This window comes from Paralichthys olivaceus, chromosome 9 (genome assembly GCF_024713975.1).
Source record: "Paralichthys olivaceus isolate ysfri-2021 chromosome 9, ASM2471397v2, whole genome shotgun sequence".
Lineage (NCBI taxonomy): Eukaryota > Metazoa > Chordata > Actinopteri > Pleuronectiformes > Paralichthyidae > Paralichthys > Paralichthys olivaceus.
Genome location: NC_091101.1, coordinates 26,568,000 through 26,595,659, shown reverse-complemented (window position 1 = coordinate 26,595,659; position 27,660 = coordinate 26,568,000). Strand labels below are relative to the sequence as shown.

Below are 27,660 nucleotides of genomic sequence, written 5' to 3'. Positions count from 1 at the left end.
CCTCCCCCCTCCCCCGCTAACCCATCAACAATAAGCACTAATCAGACGTTGTTAGGATCTGAACATGACTGAAGTTTACTTTGTTGGATTCACTCAAGAGTTTATGAAAAAAGTCCAAGTTTTCAACAGCTGCCACACACGTGACGTGACCACACGAGACGTGACCCACACGAGACGTGACCACACGAGACGTGACCACAAGAGACGTGACCCACACGAGACGTGACCACACGAGACGTGACCCACACGAGACGTGACCCACACGAGACGTGACCCACACGTGACGTGACCCACACGAGACGTGACCACACGAGACGTGACCCACACGTGACGTGACCACACGAGACGTGACCCACACGAGACGTGACCACACGAGACGTGACCCACACATCCATGACATCAGGGTTAAAGTGACCGGAAAGCCTTGAAGAAAATCTTTGTTATTATTCTCTAAATGGTTTTAATGTTTTTCTATCTTTAGTTCTTCCTCTACTCTCCTCCAGCTCTGAATTCTACTTTACTTCCACACAACTGTCAGAGCTCTTTCCTCCACTTTCATTTTATCCTAGAGAGTTTTATTGCTTTATATTTTAGCAGGAACACGTCACCAAGGCCGGTGGAGCTGCAGCCGTCTCTTCTCTCTGTTCGTTCTTTTAGCTCCGGTCATGTTTTTAATCCTCCTGTAGAGACGCTGTTTGAAAGCACTGTGAACAGGCAGCGCTGAAAGGCTCACACTCTGTGCCAGTCCCTTGAATGCAACACATAATGAGTGTGTGTGAATGAAGGAGCGGTGGCAGATGAAGTGGTTCCTCTTGTGCTCCTCTTTTCACTGCGAACACAAACTGACTCATTTCCAATGTTCAGTCTAAGGTTACAGAGGCTTGAAGGACCTGCTGCTGAGGTTCAGACCCACTCATATCAGTCCTCACGCCTCTTTACTCAGCTCACCTCTGGGTCTGGAAGCCGCTCTCACTCACTCAGCTGCCGTGTGACCAGAGAACAACTCTTTCTGTGCCAGACCTTCTTCATGTGTGGAGACAGAGGCGGTTCTACATTGAGTCACTCCCCGGGCGAGACCCCCTGCTGGTTTCACTTTCTAAAGGTTCTAATGCATCTTATAATATTTTCAGTGTATAATTTATATGTATTCTTTGTGACATTGCTGCTGCACTTTATCTCACATTATGCCATCTGAAGCGTATCTCCTCTTTTTTTTGTTGTGTAAATTATTTTTTGCGTCTCTAACTTTGCCTCCTTCTCTTTCTGAACTTTGTCGCTGTGTGAGTAAAACTGTGATAACGTCCTCAGGTTCCTGTGTGAATGTAAATACAGCGATGACGCTGATGGAACAGAGATGAGCAAAATAATATTTCATGTATCTCCAGTCTGACGCTGCATCACGAGTCTATTTAAACGCAGGGGGGAGGGTGTGACTGTGAGTGTGTGTGAGTGAGTGTGAGTGAGTGTGTGAGTGAGTGAGTGTGTGAGTATGTGTGTGTGAGTGAGTGTGTGTGTGTGTGTGAGTGAGTGTGTGTGTGTGTGAGTGAGTGAGTGAGTGTGTGTGTGTCTGTGTGTGTGTGTGTGAGTGAGTGATCGTGTGTGTGAGTGAGTGAGTGTGTGTGTGTGTGTGTGTGAGAGAGTATGTGTGTGAGTGAGTGTGTGTGTGTGTGTGTGTGTGAGTGTGTGTGTGAGTGTGTGTGTGTGAGTATGTGTGTGTGTGTGTGTGTGAGTGAGTGAGTGTGTGAGTGAGTGAGTGTGTGTGTGAGTGAGTGAGTGTGTGTGTGTGTGTGTGAGTGAGTGTGAGTGTGAGTGTGTGAGTGTGAGTGTGTGTGTGAGTGTGAGTGTGTGTGTGTGAGTGAGTGTGAGTGTGTGTGTGAGTGTGAGTGTGTGAGTGTGTGAGTGTGTGTGTGAGTGTGAGTGTGTGTGTGTGAGTGAGTGTGAGTGTGTGTGTGAGTGTGAGTGTGTGAGTGTGTGTGTGTGTGTGTGAGCTAAAATGTAGGTAGTTTCTATAGAAAACGTCTCCTCTAAATGTAAATGATCTTTATTTATACAGCCCTTTACAACAATCCTCGCTGAACCAAAGTGCTTTAAAATTATATAGTAAAATAAAAACAATAAAGTAGAATAAAATAAAATAAAGTAAAAATAAAATGAAAGTAAAATAAAAGTGTCACCACACTACTGGGTATTAAAAGCCATCCTAAATAAATACGTTTTTAATCTTAAGAGGCCCAGGTCAGAAATAACACAGGGAGCTTATTCCAGAGCCTGGGAGCAGCAACAGCAACGGCTCGGTCACAGTATTTGTACCTTGACCTGGGTACTTCAACAAAAGTTGGTTGGATGACCTCAAAGCTCTACCAGGATCACGAATAGTTAAAAGCTCAAATAAATAAGATGGGGCGAGGCCATTAAGAGCTTTAAGAACAAACATAAGAAGATTAAAATCAATTCTGTGATGGAACGGGAAGCCGATGAAGGGAGCGAAGAACAGGAGTCATGTGCTCTCGTCTGTTCGTGTCAGTTAAAAGACGGGCAGCGGCGTTTTGCACAAGTTGAAGGCGACTAAGGGCGGACTGGGAGACGCCAACATAATCTGGAACTGATAAGAGCATCGATGGCTTTCTCGAGGTCGTGATGGCTTAAAAATGATTTGACCTTGTCCAGGAGACGTAGCTGGAAGAAACTACTCCTGACAACATGGCCGATTTGTTTGTCAAACCTCAGATGACTGTGGAAGATCACTCCCACATTTCTGACGGTTGGACTGACCTTTGAGCATAAGGGGCCAAAGCCAGCCGTCACCGTAACCCAAACACAATACATTCAGTTTTACTGTCGTTTAAAAGAAGAACATTTTGGGCCAACCACTGCTTAATATCAGCAATAAATCAAGCAGGGAACATTGTGCACTGTTACTATTAGGCTTCACTGGCAGATCGATTTGTAAGTCGTCTGCATAGCAGTGAAAAGAAAGGTTGTGGCTGGTTATAATTAACCCAAGTGGCAACATATATAATGAAAAGAGGATAGGGCCAAGAATTGAACCTTGTGGGACCCCACAGGGAGAGGAGCGCTGGAGGAGGACAAGTCACTCACCATAACAGAGAAGGTTCTAATGGACAAGTAGGATGTGAACCTCTGGTAGTTTCTCTAGAAGTCTATAGAAAATGACTATGCTGGTAGTTTCACTTTCACCTCCTCTACTATCGTCATGTTTGTTGTCAGAACCCTCAACTCTGCGCTGCCCTCTAGTGGATATACTGCTTAATAACCACATCAACGTAAAGAGGCGCATCTCTTTTTCGGGGGTAAAATAAATTTGCCCTAGAATAAGCACTAACGTGCTCTATGCATTGGTTACTTCTGGTTTTTAAAAACCAAGATGGATTCAAAACTGCAGCTCACGAACCAACGGGTGACGACACAGAGGCTCGATACGTGTTTTAAAACATCTTGTTAATGCATCCAAACTATTCCGGAGGTTTCTAGACTTTTGTGAACGATGACTCAGACGTATCAGCGACCAAAACACTGCTGAGGTTCATAACAGCTTGAGACAAGATCACACAACAGAAGACGTCTGTCTGTGTTACAGGATCCACCGAAGACGACTTCATATACGAAACAATAAAAACGACATATCTTTATATAACACGCTGACATGGTTGAGTGCTCCCCGTGCACAGCGCTGAACACGTTTAATGATCTGATTAATGAAGTTTGAGGTTTATTTTACAGTGTAGAAATAATAAGCTTCTAAGAATAGAAGACTTTGTGCCCTGCGCTGCTTCTTTAAGAGAACTCACCTGGGAGGACGCTTTCCTGCAGCGGAGTGCACGAAGAACAAAAGAGATCCATGACGAGCAATCAGGGACCTCCAGGAGCTGCGTCCTGCTGGGACTGATCCCAGAATGCACTTGGGGGAGAGACATACAGGAAGAGATGTTCTGATTTTTTTTGTCCCAGTACAGTGAGGGTAGCTGGGCAGCTGCTGGCGGCGAGGGCGAAGGGAAGAAGAAGAAACAGCCTCTTTTGGGGGTCTGGGTGGAGGGGCCCAATGCGAGTGTGTGTTTATGTGGAAGAATATAAATGAGCTTCTTCCCTCGGGACGGCGAGCTGTGCCAATTATTTCTTCTTGGGGAAAACACTCGCGGAACGATAGAGAGGCAGCAGAAGAGGCCGAGATGAAAGAAGAAGAAGATCAAATTTGCCTTTTTGCTCGATTCATCACAGCGTCGAGCTTCGTGTCGCTGCAGTTTGTTAGGAAACACTTTGGTTTTGTTCCTGTGACGGAAGAGAGAATGTACTGAAGCACGCACACACACACACACACACACACACACACACACACACACACACACACACACACACACACACACACACAATAGAACTGTACTCACAGTACTATTCATCATAAAATACTTTCAGACAAATGTCTAATCGTATAAAACAGTAAAGTTCGTTATATAAGATGTTTCTGTCACTTCAGCTCGTTCTTCTCTCTGATGTTTGTTCAAGTGTTTCTGATCAGTTTGGATTTAATTGGTCATTTGATATAAAAACATCATGATTGACAGCTGACACTGACTCAGGGTCACATGTATCTGCAGGACCTCGATACCACAGCTCCGCCCTCTTGATCACGACAAACTGACTCCAGTTGACGTCAACATCCTGTTTCTGTGACACACTGACTTCATTCTTGTACAACAGGAGGAAGCGGAGACACGTTGTCCGTCTTTATTCACAGTACTGAACTCTTTAACGTCTCCTGTGTAGCCTGATGAACCGTCTCTTCTCCCACGTGACAGACGATAAGAACTTGACTTCCTCACAGTAGCTAATCTAAATGTGATTTACTGCGTGTGGTGCAGCGCGGTGAATATGATCCCACATCATTTGCCTTCAAGTGTTACTAATTTCCATCCATTAATTCTGGAGGAATGAGAAAACAGACACGAGGGTCGGGAAGCAGCCGCAGCAGTGGGGGGGCAGAGGAAATAACATAGGAGGCAAAATGGTTCAATTAACTCGTCAGTTTGTCTTAAATCAGAATATATTTTTCATCATGTGCATAAATGATCCGGGTTTAATGTCTCTCCAGATGCAGCGTAACGTGGAGGAGAAGTTGCAGCATGAAGCCGGACCGGAGGCGCAGTGAAGGCAGAGGAGGAGTCCGACCTGACAGAGGAGGAGTCCGACCCTCTGAAGACAGAGGAGGAGTCCGACCCTCTGAAGACAGAGGAGTCCGACCCTCTGAAGACAGAGGAGGAGTCCGACCCTCTGAAGACAGAGGAGGAGTCCGACCCTCTAGAGGAGGAGTCTGTTCTGCAGTTTCACAGCTATTAAATATTTACTGAGATGGTTTTCAGCCAATGAGCAGACCAGGAGTAACCATATTTGGAGGAGTGGGGGGGTGGAGCCCAACTGAGAGATTTCAGACATTGCCCCCATTGGATGGTACTAGCTGTCAATCACACGGTGGTCTCCACCCCCCCAACACCTCCGGTTCTTTCTGGTCTGTTTGACTCTAAATGATCAGAATGAACTAAATCAGCTGTTTGAAGACGACTTGAGACAAAAACTCCTGAGGACAAAGTTTACTGACGTTAGAAAGTGAGAGGAGACGTTTTCTACAGAAACTACCAGAGGAGACGTTTTCTACAGAAACGACCAGAGGAGACGTTTTCTACAGAAACTACCAGAGGAGACGTTTTCTATACAAACTACCAGAGGAGACGTTTTCTACAGAAACTACCAGAGGAGATGTTTTCTACAGAAACTACCAGAGGAGACGTTTTCTATACAAACTACCAGAGGAGACGTTTTCTACAGAAACTACCAGAGGAGACGTTTTCTATAGAAACTACCAGAGGAGACGTTTTCTACAGAAACTACCAGAGGAGACGTTTTCTATAGAAACTACCAGAGGAGACGTTTTCTATAGAAACTACCAGAGGAGACGTTTTCTATAGACTTCTATTGAAGCTCGCAGTGGAGTCGCCCCCTGCTGGTCACGTCACAGAACACAGATTACCCTGAATGAACCAATCAAACCAGTTGAAATCTGCAACTTCACCACAAGATGCCACTAAGTCCATTTTACAAGAACTGTAGAAGAAGTGTAACCAACCAACAATTATTCTTCTTATCATCACTTACACAAACTATAATCTTTAATAAGATTCAGGATTCAACAAAAATGGAAACTTGTCCTTTATCGATGGAAACAAGGTAAAACAGTGGACGTTTGATTTGAGTCCATGTTAGATTTAATTGATGTAAAGTTAAACACCAGCGGAGGTGAATTCCCAGTTTGCTGACAATTATTTAACGTTGTTCTTTTCTTCAAAAGGAACAAGAGAAGCTGAGGATTCACAAAGTCAGCAACTCCTGATACTGCGGGCTCACACACACACACACACACACACACACACTCACACACACACACACACACACACACACAAACACACACACACACACACAGACCAAAGTACAGTGGAAATGATTATATCACATTTCTAATTTATTGTCGGAGCTGTTAAAAGTCTTAGAGGTTTTTTATATACTTAAAGGTTGTACACACGCGCACACGCACACGCACGCGCACACACACACACACAGTGAACACTCTTAGTGTTCCCACATATTATTACTAATTTATCGGTGTTCGAGCTGCTGCTTTTAAAAGTTTGAGGAGCTTGGTTTTTTGAAGGTATAGTTTTCTTTGTGAGCTGCACAATCACCCTCCGGCTTCACTTTGTAAAACAAGCTGCTCCCTCCGCGACCTTAACCTGCATTATTTACCCAGAATGCACTGTGTTTGCCACAGTAACAAAAGTAATCTCAATCCAAAGGTCAGCGTCAGCAGGAGGAGAGGAGGAGGCTGTCAGGGCCTGAGGCGAGTGTTTGTGGAGCGGAGGATCAACGTGAGGGGGGAACAGGAAGTGAGACACGTGTCACCTTTAATGAAATAATGCTTCTTTACCTCGTCGTCAGAAAGGTGACAGCATTAAAAACCTCTTGTTCTTTAAGTATGACTGCTCCCACCTCTGGAGGCTGTAGACACTGTGATGTCATGTGATTCATATAAGGAGCCACAAGGTTGACGGTTGAAATCCCTCTGGTTGATTTGTTCACAAAAACACTTTGATCCATGTTTATTGTTGTGACCATGACGGAGAACTTCCTGTAATCTTAAAGAAACACTTCAACATCTTCTCATGAATCTAACTCTAAGTTTAATAGTTAATCACTATAGATGTTTTAAAGAAGCGTCAATGGATTCACAACATCCTCAGTGATGTTTCCACTAAAACTCAAAGTGAGAGTTTTCAGCCTCTGGTTTTTCAGACTGGTTGTTTGAGTCGTTTTATCTCGTTAACAAACAAAACTCCCACGGAGACAAAGAGGAGGATTCACCAAACCAAGAGTTAGAGGAAAATCACACACAAACACACACACACACACACACACACACACACACACACCTAACTAATCTCTCCTCTGGCTACAAGTCACAGACCAAACACAATTTTCTTTTATTGTTATTTCGCATCTTCCACCATATTAGATTTGAACAGCAATGAAAATAAAACCAAACATCAGGGATCAACAGTATAAACAATTCTAAATCCTGTCGTGTGAATCCCATCAAAGCACGAGGCTGGTGTCTGCTCCTCACTGGTTGAAGATGCTGCACCATGTGAAGACGCCTCGTTGTGATGTCATCAGAGACAGAACTAATGACGGGATGAATGACCTGAGGTCATTGATAGATAAATGTTCCTATTTGTTTTAAAATTATGTTTGTGATGTATTCAAGCTACTGAAAATGCTGGAACAGACAGTTCAATTCTGTCTATGTGGAAATATGTTTAGAGACAAGCACGCACACACACACACACACACACACACACACACACACACACACACACACACACACACACACACACACACACACACACACACACACACACACACACACACACACACACACAGGTAATCCCTGGGCTCAGCTCTGAGCTCTCGGTATAATCGCGGTCGAAACCTCAGTGTGTGTCCACACCACCACGGCTGGTTAAATCCTATTGGCTCAGGCAGCTACAGCAAATAACCATTTAACACACACACTGCAACTGTGTGTGTGTGTGTGTGTGTGTGTGTGTGTGAGTGCCATCACAATGTGACCAAACAATTGTCTCTTTTTATTTACTGCAGGACGTGTTGATGTTAAAAGGGCAGTTGCCAGCTGCCATGCTGCTTTTCGTTTGACTTGCTCTTTATACAATGACTCCCCCCCCATCCCTTCCCCATCTCCTCCCTCCACCCCCCCACCACCTCTGACTCTCTGCCTCTTCAGAGCTGGCGGGTGGTTTGATTGAGTTTTACAGGCAGCACTGAAAGCATGCTGCTCCGCTCCCGCTCTCAATGTGACAGCAGAGCAGAGCGCCGGTGAGCAGTCGCTGCTGATACCGCGTCTCTGACACCGGCGGCGATGGAGGGATGACATTTCACAGGCAGAGAAGGAAGAGAAGGAAGGAGGAGGAAAGAAACGTGTGCAGGGTGTGTTTAGCTGCATCAGGACTGAATGAAGACAGAAACCAAAGTGCACAGAAGACGATCTCAACAGGAAACCAGGTTTACAGGTGTTCACACTGGACGACGAGGGAAGATTAGAAATCAAACGACTCAGAGATGAACAGACGAACATTAGAGCAGGAAATAGAAACACAAGGAGACACATGGGAGGTTCATTTCCAGTCTGACCTCTGACCTTTAAAATCTTTTGTGTCTTTGATTCGACTGGTCATAATTTGGAGAAATTATCTAAAGGCAGAATTGACAGAGAACTGATCTGTGAGGCCAGCGCCACCTTTGACCACCAAAATCTAACAAGTTCATACTTGGATCCAAATAATACATTTACAACAATGTTCACAACCCAAAAACCTCTCAGTGCTGCTGGAGCAGAAGAATAATAAAACAGGAAATAACTAAATCATTGGATCTCTCAAATTCAGTTCGATATCAGTCCCCTAACATGTTTTATGTTGAGCACCAAGTTATTCACCATCTGACTGTGACACGACTGTTAAAGATGTGTGTTTCCCACATGTTCATTAAATCTGTGCGGGAGCCGAGGGAACACCCGCTCCTGACAACAGATTCAAAGTCACCGACGAAACAGTGAAAGAGAGAGAACGAGTTCTGCCTGCGTGGATGGTAACAACTTTACGAACGGTAGCACAAAGCTATACAGAAACAGAAAACAATACTTAACTCCAATGTTATTATGAGAGGTGTGAAGAGATTTTCAGGTTATTATGAAAACTGTGGCAGGAGAAATTAGAATCCAGGAGGTCGTCTTGAAGTTCTCAATGTGGAAAATGCTAGAAGACGTGTTTTTCCTGCCACTTATAAGACTTTGAAAATCAGGCCACAGACAATTTCAGGAGCAAATGACACTTCCTCTGGACCTGGACCTTCAATCTATTATTTCTTCAGCTGTACTTTGGGGAAATGGCCAATTTCCTGTAACAACGAAATATGTTAAAATAACAAAACCACCTTTAAAAACTGTGAAAATGAGAAGTAAGATTACAAAGCCGAAACTCACAGGAAGCTAATCAATGGACCCATTATTTCCCATAATGCTCTTTGACTGCCTGTAACTGTTGGCCATTGAGGCTGTAATGGAAAATTCTCCCCTGGCTGCTCTGTGTGCAGCTCGATCTGATCCGAGATTCAAACCTCTGCTGAGACGAGGAAGAGGTGGAGGAGCCGTTTCATGTAAAATGACACGGTCCTCAAAACCCTCAGCGCCGTCTGTCAGGCAGCAGAACGCTCCATACAGCAGCCATCGCTTGTTCGTGTCATGGCGGCGGCTCGCAGGAACGCGGCGGGCCTGCGCCGACGGGTCGGAGGCTGACTGCACCGCAAATACCAGCTGCCAATCGTCCGACTCGTGACCTTTTCTGTGATTCTTTAAACTGCGAGCGAGCAGAGACTCACTGAGCTGCTGCAGGTGGAACAACACGACGCGGAGGAAAAACAGTCCACACTTCTGGGTTCTGAGTTAAGTTCAGTAAAGTTCAGTAATGACTCTAATAACAGAAGTTCAATTAATTAACGTCTCGCATTGACCACGTTACTTTCATAATGTCACTCCGACATTTAAATCTTCAGCAGAACGTTTCCTCCTTCGCTCCCTGAGTCTGTTCTCTCTCTCTGCTGAGTGGGTTCATCTCCTGAGAGAACAAGTGACTGAGAGTCTCCATCAGCTCCAGTGGAAGAGTGAAGCTGAACTGAGATCAGTTCTTAACAACCAGAGTTTATCTCCAGTGTTCAGCAGAAACTTTAAAACATGAAGAACTCGGAACAGTTCGGTGGATTTGTTACAGCAGCAGCTCTTCTGGTGCAGGAAGCAGAGGATCATGGGTAATATCCAGCGTTATTAGTCAGTTTCACTTTTGTTTTTCCACTGAGCCTCGAACAGATGAGTGTTTATCCAACACTTTCTTTCTGGGAGGAATCCTCTGACTGTCAAAGAATAGGACGTCTTCAGAGACAAATGATCAGTTCCATTCAACCTGTCAAAGCACCTGAACGCCTCACGTAGGAGGAAGCTGAGGCTCTATCATTAATATACCCCCCCCCCCCCTTGATCACACCTCCTCCCATCGTGGGAAAATAAAACCAACTGTGACTAACGAAGGAAACTTTTCAGCGGAGTCGACGGCCCCTCCTGAGCGCAGAGCTCCATCCATCCAGAGCCGGACGTCACCGAGACAAACGAGACGGAGAGTGATGCTCCAGCTGCTGCGTGACAGGCATGACCGAGAACGGACGGGTGGACGCTCCGTGGATCCAGATTCTCACTTCTCTCAAACAAACGCACCTTGTTCCTTTTCCTGTTTCTCTGCAACGATGAACGGCTTTAATTTGTTAGAAAACACAGGAAAAGTTAGAAGAGAGAAGTTGTCGGAGTGTGAAGCACCTCAGGGATTTTATCCTCCTTTCCTTTCTCAGCTGTCAATCATCTCAGAGCTTTTCTTTAGTGTATCCAACACAAACATCGCCTCTCCATGAAGAAAAGCAAGTCTCACGGGACTCAAACACAGAAGACTTTTGACCCAGTGAAGAAAGACACTGAATCAACATTCCTGGGACGGACACACACGACCAGATCTCAGACTTTGTGTTTACATCCTGGATCAGAGACACCTCACACACGACGAGCCGGCTCCTCAGCTGCCGACCTCCGTCTTTACGTGAGGTGGTGCATCCGAGGATGTTGCACTTTGTTGGGATCCACGAGACAAACTGAGATTTGTGAAGATGAGCTTTACAAATAAGATGTGATTGATTGATTGATTGACATCACTGTGTACATATCAACAGTTTGTGTTCGAGCCAGTGATGGAAACAAGTTGTGTTGGTTTGTTTGTTGCTTATTTTTCGCTCTACGCAAACAGTTGGTACCAAAGATTCAACGAACAGAAAGTTTGTTGTGTAGTTTGTGACATCAACACTGTCACACTTAGATCACGACATCAATCTGTGGGATTCCACTGCAGCAGCTCACCGTTAGTCGCACTGCACTAACATACGCTGTTACTATCGACACAGTAGTAGTTGTGTGGTGGTTGTTGGTCGGTCGATGGGCGAACAGAGGTTTTTATAAACGTAGAAAGAAAATATCCTTCAGCTCATGTGACATTTGAATTCTATGTCGACGTCACTGTCCATGGTACTGAAACACGGGATTTAACTGAGGTTAAATTAGCATCTGTCCTCTTTGTTTATGATCACGTCCATCATGTGACCATCCAGAGAGAACTACTCTTCTTTACATATATTCAAATATTAATTTCACTCAAACACTTTCACCCAAACTTGAGAAGAATCCTTCAAACTACTTTATTTTTCAAACTAGACAATCGTGTTCAGGATCGCTCGGCCTTAGCTGAGGCTCCAACACCAGCTCACTGTTAGTATGAACTACAGTCCGTGAACGTCCGTCCGAGCCCGAAGCTAATGTTGAACCCAAAGCTGACATTCTGTCTCTTGTGTCCAAGCCCGATGCTTTTCCTGATTTCAGGCACGTTCAGTGTAAAAATCTAAATATCAGCAATGTGACTAAACCTGACGTGAGCCTGAACGACACTTTTTGTCTGAACCCAACTCATCAACAAGATGGAGTCCAGGTTACTTCCATGTGAATCTGTTACTGCTTAGCTCAGCTGACCCTCTGTGTTTCACTCAGGTCCTCACAGTCGGATCTGAGCCGCTCCACAGGAGCAGCTGGGCTGAGGAGAGTGAAGTCATGTTAACGGCTCCTTCACTTCTTCCACCCACAGGTAAACGCTGCAGTGACGGTTCTGCTCTGAAATGCTTCTAATGCAAAGTAGCACTGAGGCTGAAAAGCATCTGAGACACTAATGGAGCTGCTTTCACTCCACAACCACTGCAGAGGAATTATCATACAACCACTGCTCCACAACCTTCACAGTCCACATCTACCCTCCTGTTATAAGTGCCCCCCCCCCCTTCAGCTGCTCATTGAACCATTCTGCTGCTTTTCTCAGATTTATTCACCAACGATCGGCTGGATCAGCATCTTGATATGAGTCATCGTGATTTAGAATTATGATCCATTCAGAGTCAAATACACCATGAGGCACTGTACCGTGAGGTATGTATTACGGGGGTGGATACCACAGTGTGATTGGCAGCTAGTACCGTCCAACGGCTGCAGGTCGCAGGTGAAAGTGGGCGTACAGAGTCACAGGAATGTCTTCGAGCTGCTGCTGCACCAGATCAGCGTTGGTTCTCTCTTGTCTGAATGACGCCTCCGACTGCGTTTATTCAGTGAATGTGAAGTAAAAACTAATAATGCAGTAAACATGAAGTTGACTCAGAGACACTTCTTCAGCTCTGCATCCTGCAGAGAAGAACTGAATAGATCTGCTGTGTTTCAAGCTCTGAGAAGAAACAGTTTTATTTTTGCAGATGAGACAAAAAAAAACACAGGTATAGTAGAAAATTCCTGGCTGCCATTGTTCCACCTACAGCTTGTCAGGGTCTCATCACGGCTCATTGTGTGGAAGACAAAACCGTCGAGCCCATTGATCAGTAAATCAGATTTCTGTAGCGCACAGTGCAAACACAGATGCATTGTTTGTTGGAACAATATGGCGTTGAATGATGAGCTGTGTTACTGATAGCAGCAGCACTGATAAACAACTCTGCATAACAATGGCCTCACAGTCACAGCGGATTGAAAAAAAAACGCTGGAAAGTTTCTGAGTTTCTGAATTTAACAGTCAGGCTGCAACATTATAATTAACTAAATACTCTGAGGCCATAAAAATCCCATTCTCAACCTCGGCAAAAAATAATTGCTGTATTATTTCCAGCCTTAATTAAGTGGCTCAGGCTTCTTACAAGTGTAAAAATTTAATCCCTTTTCTAAATCCTATATAATTTAATGTGAGAGAAATCAAATAAATAAGAGGCTCTGGCTCTTCTGTGAGAGGGTTTGATATGGGTGATTAGGTGAGCGCGGCGTGAAGAAGCCCATTAGTATTGTATGGTGTCATCACAGCAGCTCTGGGCGGCGGCCCTAATCCACTTCCCAGCCCACCCCCCACCCCCCCCCCCACCACCACCGCTACTCGCCATTTTCTCTGTGACTGCAGCAGCAGAGACGCTAAAAGACGAGCGGCCGTTGATTGATTTTTATCCCCTATAAGGAGACAGGAGACAGATAAACGCCGAGGTAATGAGAGGCAATTATCAGCCATGATGATATTATGGAGGGAGAGCGTCCTCGTGTCGGAGACACGGCAGCGAGAGGAGAACAGCTGAGTGTTGAACATAATGAGTGATCACAGAGTTACTGTACAGGTCACAGCTCAAACAAACTGGGACTGTAAACAGTTTGAAAGGATTCATCCTGAGCTTCTGGCCGACACACGTTCTTCTCTCGTTGTTTAATCGACCAGACGATGGAGCTCGGCCACAATCACAACCAGATCGTGTTCTCTACTTGACTCTACTTCAGCTGTGTTCTCCACACTGTGATTGTCGGTCCTCTCTGGTGATACCGCCTGCAGCTCTACACGCACCAGTCAGAGAGGCTGCTGGGAAGTCATGTTACTATTGTTCTCTGATTCCCTCAGGATACAAAGTCAGGAAATGATTTCATAAAAACATTCTTGAAAGGAATTCTTAATATGAGATCATCAAAACATCGCAAGACGTCTCAAAAGCACTTTTGATCAGACGGTTAGAAGTTTGATCAGAAGTCTGATGAGACGGGAAAGAAAATAATAGAACGTTTTGATCCCGCACAGGAAATAAAGGTGCGTAATGAATGAAGACAGAGTTTCTTTATGAAGTTTGAAAGAGGAATCACAGCCTGTCTCTCCACCTCTGAGGTTTGGGATGTTTTCTGTTAATCCGTATGTGGTTCCAGGTGTTAGCCTGAAATGTGAATAAATGAATAACGCAGGTTTCTCTTTGAGGTAGAACACATCTTTGACTAGACAGCAGGGGAAGGAGACGGCAGCTTTAATTGGCACATCTGACAGTTTTTTGGGTTCTGAATTGGCAGCAGAGCTCCGACACGATGATCAGTGGATGTGACGCTACCCCCCCCCCCCCCAGCTCTGAGGCAAACTGCTGCTGTCAGGTGAACAGGAAACCTGGTCCACATCGCTCCTGCTCTCAGAACCTTCACTGACTTTATGGTTGTGACTCCTGGTGTATGAAGCTCGTAACGGTCTGGCTGCTCTGCGTTTGGTCAGCTACAGCTCAAACTACGCTTAATCTCTACAGACGTATCGAGACATATTCAACCAACGATTGCTCACCCTGACTTTTGGCGGCTCGTCATGGTAACATTCAACAGTATATCGCATGTTATCGCAAACTAATATCCTGCAGCCCTACTTAAAAGCAACCTTTTCAGAATAAGATTTTTCGGGATAAAAAGGTTTCAGTAAAGAAGCACACCACCAAGGTTAGCGTTGGCTAACTGCAGCGCTATCTGCCAAGTAGCATCCAAAACAAATGTTCCATCCAAGCAGACGGTAAGAACTTCAGGTTTCAGCTGCAGTTACCTGCGAGGGGAATAAAAAGCATATCTCGCTCTCGCTCTCCACTTTCACTGGAAACACTTTGGTCAGAGGTGTCGTCAACAAAGTTATATTTTGGTCTGAGTTTGAAAAAGACTAGTGTGGACGCAGGCGTAACCGTAGCAACAGAGATGTTTTTATAAAACAAAAATGTATTAACGAGTGTACAACCATAACTAACGTGCTATAATAATGAAGGGTTAGATTAAATTAGATTTCTACATATTTGTGTGGACGGACACAGGTTCATTATCTTTCTCAGCAGCAGAGATGAAAATATCAACACTGTTCTAAACATGTGCACGTTTGAATTCTGTATTTTTTTGAGACTAAATGATGAAACTGCATCCGTCAGACTGATGTGATCTGAGCCTGGATGTGTTTGTCATCATGTGTTTGGGTAAAAGTCTTGTGACTCATTTTAAAAACTGCATTTGTGCAAATCTGTCCAAATAAACTTGAAATTGAACGCGAACACCTCAGATTTGCAAAAGAAAGTTGTTTTGCTGAAAGGAGGAATAGAGCAGCTATTTTCTCTGTGATGTGTTTCTGCAGTGAGAAAATGATCATGTGTGTGAATCCACAGTGAAACAACGACGACTGAGCTTTTCACCTCATAGAAAACCACCTGAGACGAGCGTGTGTGTGTTTTCTCTTCTGATGCTTTATATGTTTTCACCCCCCCCCCCCGATCCAGACTCAAGGTGATAAACATCGAAATAAAAACCTGCCTTTGTGTGTTTTCATTCCCTTTTTTAGACGGAGCGCAGGTTCTTTTCTGTGAACACTCAGCTGAGAACCAAGGGCAACGCCACCCAATCACCCGGCTGCTGAAAGAGCGTCAAACATCCCACTAATGGCGAGAAAGCTTTTATTATCCACAACTAGAATTTTAATAAACTTCTAATGGGAGGAGTTTGAAATAAAAAGGCAATTCATCATCGCTGGAATCTTTTCAAGGTTTTCAACATTTCAAAACCTCGATTATCAAAGTGTGGATTAAAAAAGGTAATTAAAAGCAGCAGCGCTGACAAACAACACACACACACACACACACACACACACACACACACACACACACACACACACACACACACACACATTTTTGTTCATGGTTATTTTATATCTTATTACTTTTTAACTCATCTTCTTTTACGGTTTTTCTCTTGCACAGAATTTTTCATTTCATCTTTTCATCCATTCTTTCCTTTGACATGATTAAAAGAGATCTTGTTGTTTTATATGATTTGACTTCTCTTGTCTTTGCAGCAGACGTGGAACCTGTTGTATTGTTCATTGTCACATTGAAACAGGGAAAGAACAATCACACAACTCTTCACATGCATGTATTGACACAATACACACTGAGGATCTACTGTGTTTCCAAACAACTCAAAAGAACTCGAAGCCGAAGGTGACGAAAATGAGTTTTTACAAAGAGCCACACTGTTCCTGCAACCACCTTTAAAATCACTCTCTCATTACTGTGCCAATGAAATGTCCGCTGTTGAGAACAACTGAAAGTTCAGAGGTCACAACAAATCACTGAGCATCTAATAATCGTCACACAGTCACTCACACGTCAAGGCTGTTAGCTTCAGGCTGTTAGCTTCAGGCTGCACGTGCGGCGACACACACACTGAGTTGAGCTTTGTTTGCTGCCGGGATCATGTGACCTGCACTCAGTGTCGTTGAGAACATCTCGTGTCGACACACACGGGACGACTCTGCTCCGACACAAGGTTCTCACCGCAGCTGCAGCAGAGTCGAGCCTTCCTCGTGGACACCTGCTCTCTGACAACACTCGACCATAATTTATTATTATGCAATCAGAACTAACAAATTACTCAGGGAAAAATAAATCCGAATATTTCACCGGTGCTTGTTTCATTCATCAAAGCCTCAGTTTTACAATCTGAACTTGGAAACATTTGGAAATGGAAACATGTTTTTCCATTTCTTTCCAGATCCCTGTAAACACCATCAGAGCACAGAGGCCATCAAGGACACGGACACCAGCCACACAATGAGGCCGACTCACAAAATACCACAACCTCACGAAAACCCAATCATAAAACCCAACATCCAGAGACGCAGACGGGAGGACAGACAGACAGAGGGACACATAGACGGGGGAGTTCATTTTCAGCGTCCAGCTGAGCAACAGCCGTTCTGTCTTCCAGCTCCTCTCACATTATTTTATGGCACTCGGCTCGGCAGGGAGCAGAAAAGCCTCAGAGCAAAACTATACCTAGTGCCGGATGAATTTCCAACTCCGAAAATATTACATTTCCTGTGTGCAGAGATGGAAATCAGTATTCTAACCCAAAGCAAAAATATGATTAATTGCTCCCTGCCTGAGTCCAGGCGTGAGGGTAATAAGCTCGACTGGAGGAGTTTCTCTTTTCAAGCTCTTCAGCTCCGCTCCACTATGTGCAAATACATTTTTTAATGTATGCACTACATTAGAAATACCCACACAAAATTGAATTTGGATGGTTACATGTGTAAGTACCAACCTCATTTTAGACGCGGCTAAATGAGAGCAGAAAGAGAAAGGAAATGGAAAAGCTGTCTGCCGCTCTTTGATACCGTGAACAAATAGCAGCGCTGAGAGCTCCCATCTTTCTCCCTGCTCTTTGGCTTCTCATGCATTGTCTCAAATGCCAAAGTCAGGGAATCTTTTCATTACTTCCTGGCTCCAACACGTACTGAAATAAATGCACCTTTTTTTTTTTATTTATAGTAATGTGTGTTAAATATTTCAGAGATTTCCAGAGTGATTTCAGAGAGAGGAGGAGGAGGAGGAGGAGGAGGAGGAGGAGGAGAGCTGCTGTTACCCTGTTACTGAAAAGAGAAGGAAATGCTGAGGCGGAGGGGGATTTGCTCCGCTGCATATTTTTAATCAGTGTTATCAGAGAGTCAGGTCCGACTGGTCATCAGACAAACTGGGACAAAGCTGGATGCGTCCGTCCTCCAGTAAACAGTCCGACCTTCAGCAGCTCAGAACCAAACGTCACCCGCCTCACGCAGGGAACCTGTGAGTCTATATATATATAATTATATATATAATGATCAAACACTGGAGGTGAACTGGGCTCGTTACAACAGGGGCAGTAAGGTGAAGTGGTTCCAGATACACTGAGCATGTGATGTTTACATTGTTCTACACAGTGAATTCAGTGTGAACAGGTGCTGGCAGCGTCACAAGGGTTTTACTTTTGCTTTGGGAGGAACATGTTGTATTTGGAGCTGCCATCACTTTACATATTTCTAAAAGGGAAAGGTCTTTGTGTGTTTGTTGTGAGCGGGAAGCGTCTGGATATCAGCCATCGGCCCGCCGCTCTGTGCAGCGCTAGATTACTCACACAGTCGACCTCCAACCCACAGCAACAACACACAGCGCGGCGCTCTGCAGATTGGACGATTACGGGTCGTGACATCAACGGTTTGGCAGGAACGTTCATCTCACATCTCCGAGGTCAGAAACAGACTCCACTGTCCCACTGATTCTTCACATATCTGAAATATTTGACATTTCCCTCTCGCTTTCACTGTTTTCAAGAATTTTCTTCATTACCCAGTCCACAGTGCACAGTGACACCGAGAGCGAATAAGAGAAATACGATGTTCACTGTGACGGATTATCTCTGAGCCTTCATCCTGGAGGTGATGGAGTCCTGAGAAACTATTTGTTTGTCTGTTCCGCTAGCTGACGGTTTTGTGAAGGAGGTTTGAACGTCTGTGGTTTGTGATTGCAGCTCCTGTAAAGAGGGTTTAACCGATATTGTGTTTTTGAAAAAGGAAACAAAAACCAGCTCCCAGATAATTCCAGATTATCGTAGATTTACTGGGTTGTTCTGATACCGGAAACCTCCAAGATCGAATCCCACAGGTGAGATAAAGTTACCTGGAATGAAATGTTGGCTGCACACAACCCAGAGGAAAACCAAAAGACTCCAGCGGTCACGTTAATCAGAAAACTCGTCACAACAGCTTTACAGTGAAGTTTCACGCAGCAAAACAAGTGAAGTCGATACGTCTCTGAATCAAAAATCTAAAGACATGAAATAAATAAATGTGTGTGCGTGTGTGTGTGTGTGTGTGTGTGTGTGTGTGTGTGTGTGTGTGTGTGTGTGTGTGTGTGTGTGTGTGTGGAGAAGGATTCTAACAGAGTCTGTAAACCTGCTGAGCACAAACACAAACTCCAGCATGTGTTCGACAGCGTGGCGGGCGCAGATCAAAGCAGGAGAAAGAGCTCCGACAATATCGACTTCAAATGAAGAGCAGGAGGAAAACACCTCGAGATACATCCATCCTCAGCACCTCCTCTGCACCTCCTCTGCACCTCCTCTGCACCTCCTCTGCACCTCCTCTGCAGACCAACACACAGAACATCTTCTGGACCCTGTGTGTGTCTGTGTGTGTGTCTGTGTGTGTGTCTGTGTGTGTGTCTGTGTCTGTGTGTGTGAGAGACACATTTGATCCAACATTGGATTCTACAGTTACAACCTGAATCAACATTACGAGTAGAGAACAGATTCACTGCAGAATAAAACAATCTCCGTCTTTACCGATCGACAATTCAAACAGGAAGAAAACTGTGTCTTCAAATAAATTCAGAAATATCAGAGAAATGTTGCTTTATTGTGTCGCAAAAAGTCAGTGGAGCTCCGCCCCTGCTGATGCATCATGTGACACACAATGTACACCTGGCAGCTAATCTGACACGCCCCCTAAGAGGCCGCAGGGTCAGTGTGAGTCAGTGTGTGTCAGTGTGTGTCAGTGTGAGTCAGTGTGAGTCAGTGTGAGTCAGTGTGAGTCAGTGTGAGTCAGTGTGAGTCAGTGTGAGTCAGTGTGTGTCAGTGTGAGTCAGTGTGAGTCAGTGTGAGTCAGTGTGAGTCAGTGTGAGTCAGTGTGAGTCAGTGTGAGTCAGTGTGAGTCAGTGTGTGTGGAATCAGCTGGACATTTGTATGAGTCCCTGTATTTCAGGTGCGTTTGATTTTCATATGTTGAAATATGAGTGTGAAGTGGTTGAGTACACCTGGTACTCACAGTAATAATGGTCATACTTACAATAATAATACTACTGCCCCCCCGCCCCCCGCCCCCCTCCCCCTCCTCACTGCTCACAGCCTTATCTGCTCTCCACCAGGTTATTAGTTCCTTTGCCATCGCCATGGCAACAAAGCGCTGTGTCTGCCTCAGTCCATTATGTTTCAGAACAGAGAGCGAGAGAGAGTGAGAGACAGAGAGAGAGAGAGAGAGAGACAGAGAGAGAGACAGAGAGAGAGTGAGAGAGAGAGAGAGAGACAGAGAGAGAGAGAGAGAGAGACACAGAGAGAGAGAGAGAGATGTAGTGGCGAGAAGGATCAAAGCAGCTCGGTCACTACGGCGACAAACGAGAACGAAACCAGCAGCGAGTCTGAATCTTTGTGGAGTGTGTGTGTGTGTGTGTGTGTGTGTGTGTGTGTGTGTGTGTGTGAGTGTGTGTGTGTGTGCTGCTTCAGACTGAGCTCCTCAGGTCTCTGGATCTTCTCTGGAGGACAGTGAGACTCAGTTTGTCTGTCTCCTCCTTCACTCCAGTTTAAAGTCCAGGAGAAGTGAGGACACAGCAGAGCGTCCTCCACTGGTCCACTGAGGGAGTGGGGGGGTGATGAGCTTCTAACACGTGACACAAACATGAAGAAACACAAACAAATGTCTCTGGAGACAAAGTGCTGACACACACCTAGAAGACACAGACGAAGACGTGAAGACAGTTTGTGGTGACGACGGTGTCAGGTGATGTAAACATGATCACATGATCACTTCCTGTCTCTGTCTGGACACAAATCTCCAAACTTTCCCCGCAGGTCTGAAGACGAGGACACAAACTGAACGAGGCTGAACTTCATCGAACATTAAGTTTGTCAAAAACACACAGCGACAGGATGTGGCCTGAAGTATGTGGACATCCTTCTCGTATACGTTCCAGGGAATGTGTCCTTTAAATTCTAATTCAGGGTTGATTCAGTTCTCGGTTCTTATTTTATCTCAATTATATTAAATCAGATCACATTTAGATCCTTCTCTTCAGTGGACTGAATGTGAACACGTCTCAGTAAACTCACATTTCACTGCACTCCGTCCTGTTGTTTACTAAAAACACAGAGTCCTACCATGATGCAGAGGTTTCCATCAGAGTCCTCGTCCTTAAAGCGTCGCTCAGATCTACTGAAGCAAACGATGACATCTTCTCTCATCTCTCCATCTTCACAGGTGAAAATCTAAAAACATATAAACACAAGGTTCAAACAATCACATACAAATATCTTGAAAAATAAGAAAGCTCATGTGGACGTTAGCTCAAGTCAGAACAACAACTCAGAGAGTTGATGAACTCATGATCAGTTAATGTGGATAATCATTCACATTATTATTTCTTCTCAGTTTAAAGACAGAAGCTCCTGAGTGAAGGTTTTAGTTTTGTGAGCAGACGACAACAACAACAACTTGATAAACAAAGATTTAAACAAGCAGATCAATTACATGTGAAACTTCCTCTCACACAATGAATGGACATGGTTACATACGTGTCACGTTGCTAATGATGACAATTTAATTCGAATAGTTGTTGATGTTTTATTTCCCAGCAGCCATTGTGACATGAAATAGTGGATAAACACAAGTATTCAGTTTTATTTAAGGAGCGTCACTGAATCTGTTCATTTACAAACAAACACTGAAGCTCAACACAGAAAATGTCCAGTAGACGTCTCAGTAAACGAATGTCTCGATAGAAATAAATACATATTTAAAAAATGATAATCAAAGCAAATCCTGAGGGAAACAGTTTTTTACTTCTCAGTGAAAAGTTCACTTCACAGTTTTGTTAACGTTTGTATATTTTCTTTAAATCTGCATGAAAATCCAGTGACACTGAGGAAATCGTTTCCATCCATTCTTTTAACGTTCAGACTCGAAAGGTTAAGAATGAAGTTAAATCTTGAAATAAAATCTTCACAGTCAAATTTCACACTAAGATTAAATATTGAAGTATTTTAATCCTTCAGTCACATCCCAAAAGTCTCTGAATGGAAACAAGGGAAAAGTCACAGTCAGATAAAGACGAGTTAAGTGAGGTGATGTTTAACTGACAAACAAAATGGTGGCGCTCATCTCCACACTTTGTTGGAAGCTAAACTTGACGGTGCAGTGGGTCCAACTTGTGTTCACTTCACACAAACAACACAAAACCCACATGAACACACAATGAAACGTCCTCACACTGTCTGTGTTTAGCTACCGGGACAAATATCAGCCTAAAAAACGAGTCATTTGAATTTAACAGACACGATGAACTCACCAGATTATCTTTCCAGAGCGTCAACAACGAGTCAGAGTCCAGAGACACAGACACAGTTTCAACTCAATCATCCAGAAAACAGGAGGAAGTTTAAAATCCTCCAAACTCTTCGGCTCCTTCCTGAGAATCCACCTCTGCTGTTCTCTGCATGTTTGTCCTCCGTCCAGCAGGGGGCGACACTGACAGGAAGTTACTGAGTAAAGGAGCAGTGCAAACAATATATGTCAAAGTATATACGAGCAAATACTAAATACATCAACAGTACAAAGAAAATACATCAACAGTACACAGAATATACATCAACAGTACACAGAGAAATATATGTCGGATTTATTTCAACATCTTTTCTAGTTTTATCGTTCTCATAAAAATCCAGTTGTAAAATAATTTGGTGTCAGATTTTTTTCCCTCTGATTCCAGAAAAGTTGAATGATTCAGATTCTCACCAGACACAGTTTGAAATGACGTCAGCACTCAGACGTACTTCCAGATACTTCCAGATACTTTCCTGACCTTTAGTCTAAAAATCTCTCCGATTATCGTGTCTGTTTAAGACACAAGTGAAATAATAATGATTTCTAACACTTTTTTTATACAAGATTCGATTTTTCACCTCAGCCCAAGGATTTGTAAATCTCTGCACCCCAAGGCTACAGTTACGGTATCGACCTGGACGTTGATTCATATACAACCAACACAGCTCGCAGCGCGTGTGTTTCTGAAAGACTCTTAATGTCGGTAGTTTACAGTCGGTTGAGGACGAGTTGTGGCTCAAGGCAGAGTCTGTTTTGTTCGACCAGAGTCTGCGTCTCTGTCGTGTCTGTGCTCCTCACTTTATATCCTCCGTTGTATTTCATCACTAATCTATTTTCCTCTGAATGAAACTGATCTCATTCTGCGGCGTCTGTGCGACGCTCTGTATGTCGGCCGCTCGTGTGCTCCTCCCGTGGTTCGTGCAGATTTGATGATTATTCGTGAACATCCTGAGAACTGCAGGATGTTTTTTAATGCGTCAGACAAAAGCCGCCTCCTACTCATTGGGCTGTGTAACGTCCTGTAGAGCTCGGTGACACTTCATTTTCTGGTCCACAGTTTCCACAGAATTATTATTAGAATAGAACTAAATTAAGTTCCTATCCACAGAAACGAGCAGAGGATAAAAACCCTGAGCTGTTGCCAGAATAAAGACTCATTCTGATCAGACTTGACCCGACGCTCTGGATTCAGGCGCAGCTTGTTCTCAATATGCTGTGAGTCAGCTGAGTGGTCCGAGAGCGTGCAGGCCTGGATGCACCTGCTAATGCACTAAAGCTGGACCGCTCTGCCTCGTTCAGGTGCTCCAGCAAACCACCGGGTCACTTGTTTTGTTCTCTGGCTGAACATCGTGTCCTTGTGCGAGCACTGAGAGCCTCGTTGCCTGTGAACCGCTGCGTGGCCATCGACCCGCCACCTACTCAGGCCACGCAGCGGCGGAAACAAACACCCCCCCCCCCCCCCGAGCTGCAGCTACATGAAAACTGACTGGAGCTGATTTCATGGACCGAAGTATAAACAGTGAAGAGACACTGAATATCATGCAAAGTGTGCCCCCCCCCCTGAATATCTCTGTGGGTCAATAAAGTCATAAAGGTAACAATATTCATAGAGTCACTTCCTCTCCAGCAAGTTATTTTCAAAGTAAAAGCACAACGTTTGTTCCGTTGCTGTAATAATTCATATGGAGAGGAATTACATAGCTTTTATTTTGAAAAGTTGCTTGAACAGAGAAACAGTTTTATATTTAAACGACTGAAGAAACAGACGAGGAGAAAATAATGTTATTCAGAAACAGGTCAAGAGTTCAGATGTTAAATCCAGATGTTGGTCAAACTTAAATCCAGATGTGGAAGTCTTCACAAAACAGACATTTAATCCAGAGGTGAACAGAAGTGTGACCCACTAACAAAGTCCTGTCTGCACACACACACACACACACACACACACACACACACACACACACACACACACACACACACACACACACACACACACGTAATTTCCCTCCGAGCGTTGGTGATGGAGCCTCACACATCTGTGAGTGTGTCAGTGTTGTGATCCAGCTGGTGTGAGCGTCTCTCCCCTGTCGCCTCCACGTTGCACAACACAACGCCGCTGAGAACCAGGAGGCTTCTGAGACGCACGGAGCTTCAGCGAATCCAGCGAAACGCAGAAACACATTAGTACGAAACATTATGAAAATATATCAGGCGTATGAAACGTGTCAGTCAGAGGAAAGTGGGAGGAAAGAATCTGGAAAGCTTCCTCGAGTGGAGCTGTGGCACTTAGGCCCAATTAGAATGCATATTTTAAGTGGAGTTAAACCTGGTGAAATATTCATGATGTGTCCCGTTGCTGCTGGAGGAGGAGGAGGAGGAGGAGGAGGAGGAGGAGGAGGGATTGGCCTCTGGGGGGCGCCATGCTCCCATTGAGTGGCGTGAAAAGGAGAGCGACAGCGGTGATGCTGCTGCCCACACATCCTGCTGCAGAGAGGGATGAGAGGATGGAGAGAGGGGAGGCAGGTATGTGATGGACAGATGGAGGAGGAGGAGGAGGAGGAGGAGGAGGAGGAGGACTCTGCTGACGCTCTGATCCTCAGTGATTTATTGTGAAGAGCAGCAGCAGCTTCAGCTCCATCAACACAAACACAGTCACTGCTCAACACCTCAGGTCTCCGCTCGTCCTCCGACGTCTCCTCCAAAGAGAGAGGTCCCACACGAGTCCCCAGATTATGATCCTCGTTAAATGAAAAGGATTTCACCTCCTCCCTCAGAATTTATTTGATTTAACAAAACACAAAAAATAAAAATCTACAATATTAATAACGAACCTCCTCATCAGACGAATTCAAACCTTCTGATCAGCACAGAACTTCTTAAAGTCGGCAGGTTTTTTAAACGTGGGTTCACCTGCTGATGAAAGTGACTCCTCCCTGTTTGTTGAGGAGTTTCTCTTTCTGCTTGAAACATGTTAAATGTTGTTACTGTGACAAATGGCTCAGGAGGTAGAGCCGGTCGTCCTTCATCGTGTTCATCATCATTTAAAGTGCAGCTTGATAAACAGCTGCTGAGCTGAAGATACACAGGAAGTTTAAATTCATACACAAGAGAATAAATTCTAATTTTCTAAATTGGGCCAAACGGTCGAGACGAGTTCTTACAGGTTCAAAGTCCGAAAGATTTTAATGGTGATTCTGTGATCGTTTGTGTTTGACTGAGCAAACCTGCACACGTGCACTCTGCACACGTGCACTGAGCGCTCCCTGACCAAATGTGGACGCCGTGCACTGAGCGTGTCTCTGCAGCCTCTTTGTGTTTCTGCTTGAGGGTTTTAATGGCGTGGAGGCTTCTGGGGCGCTGACCTCGCTGTGGCAGGTGTCTTCTGCAGCGAGGAGCAGACTCGACTCAGACAAGGACAAAAACTCAAAAAAGCTGCATGTTTGCTGAGAACTTTTCAAGGTTCCTTGTTAAAAGAGTTTACGTTGCCACCAGAGTGACGGCACATCGCTCCCACATTAAGACGACTAACGACTCGTCCTTGGACGCCTTCTGTGCAGGAAATGGCAACAACCTGCACAGAAATCTCAGGACTGTCAGAGCACGAAGCGTCGGACGTGACTTTGCTCTGATCCTTGTTAAAGACTTTTTTTTTTCCTGGCTGTGCACCTTGTAGGAATTTATTGAAAGTGTTCCTGTCACAGTTAAGATAAGATGTTGTTCAGGGACAATACAGTAAAAAAAGATTTTTCCCTGCATGCATCAGGTCTGTGACGTCACAGGACGATAACTCCGTCTGATCAGGATGTTTCAGGAGAATGTGATCGCAGCAGCAGGTGAATGAACCAATCATCTGTGACTTCAACGTCTCAGTCGTACTAACGATGAACACAACGAGCTGCATCCTGTTTTGTTCTGTAACATTGTGATGAACAACGGCAGCTTCAGAGTTCACTGACAGACGCTTTGCATTTCCTGTGTCTCCTTCACAATAACAGTGTTTCACCAGTTACATCCATCAGTGGATATCGAGATAATACTTCAAGACACATAATTATACTTCTGTCAGGGAGCACTGAGTGACCTCAGTCCTCGATGGATCGTGACAGACGTTTAAATCCGTTCACGTGAACATTGTTTAAATCTCTGAAACCTGTAATTACGATGATTCCGGTCGGATGTGAATGCAGCATTAATCCCCATGTTCTTTTCTGTGAGCCTGATCTTTATCTCATCATTTTTCCGAGTCATAATTTGCTGCTGTCTTTTTGTCTGGATTTTTTTCCACACATTCTCTCTGCTCATAAAATCTTCCACTTTCCCTTTGACAACATCGTTAAAGGAAAAATCTCTTCATCCTCAGAAAAGACGAATCGAGTCGAGCTGATGCAGGAATGAAGTCGAGCGTGTGAAGTGGAGACTTTAACCGTGAACTCAAATCTTTCCCATCACATCCTGTCGTCATCGTGAACTGCAGAAAAACAGCAATTATGAAACGCTGGTCATAATGTGCCTGATGTTAAAACTGTTGCCTACACTCAGCACCCCTCACACAGAACGAGCCTGTGCTTCATCTCTGACCCGTGCACCTGCTGTAGGTGGAGGAATTATTACTGACATTTCAGGTGCTTTTATTTTTACATGCAACTCAAGTGGTTTGGATCGTTTGTTTGTCTGAGTGCTAAATGGACGACATTTAAAACGACGAGGAAAACAGCACAGACACAGGAATTCTGCAGGTTTCGACATCTGAGATAATTTCACGATCATTCCTGGTTCCATGTCGTTGATTCTGTTTTGTGACAGTAACTTTAACTTGAGGATCAACTTTTAAAATATGTCAAAATCTTCTTCGAGACACTTTCACCCTCACACACGAACACACACCTGAATTATGTTCAAAACACCTGAACATAATTTATTACTTCAGCAGATTCGGATTCTTTCAGTCGATATCAAGTATTTTTCATCCTATGATTCAGTGGAACCTGTTTTTCTTTTTTTGGCCGTCGTCTTTATTTACGGTCAGTGACACACGTGAAATCGTCCCTTGACGTTTTAAGGACCCTGAATAAAACAGAATATTTAACTTTGGGCATTTGTTCTGTATTCATGTTTTTCAGCTTCGTGTGTT

General features: G+C 44.4%; 1 long non-coding RNA gene across 1 annotated transcript in view; it reads right to left on the bottom strand.

Moving 5' to 3' along the window:
* Positions 1-22,660, bottom strand: part of LOC138411383 (uncharacterized) — a 39,080-nt gene extending 16,420 nt beyond the window's left edge. Inside the window, exons 1-2 of the long non-coding RNA XR_011244022.1 lie at positions 22,495-22,660; positions 21,308-21,415 (exon numbers count right to left, since the gene is read on the bottom strand). This is a non-coding gene — a long non-coding RNA (uncharacterized lncRNA). The remainder of the gene's footprint in view (positions 1-21,307; positions 21,416-22,494) is intronic.
* Positions 22,661-27,660: the final 5,000 nt, after the last annotated feature.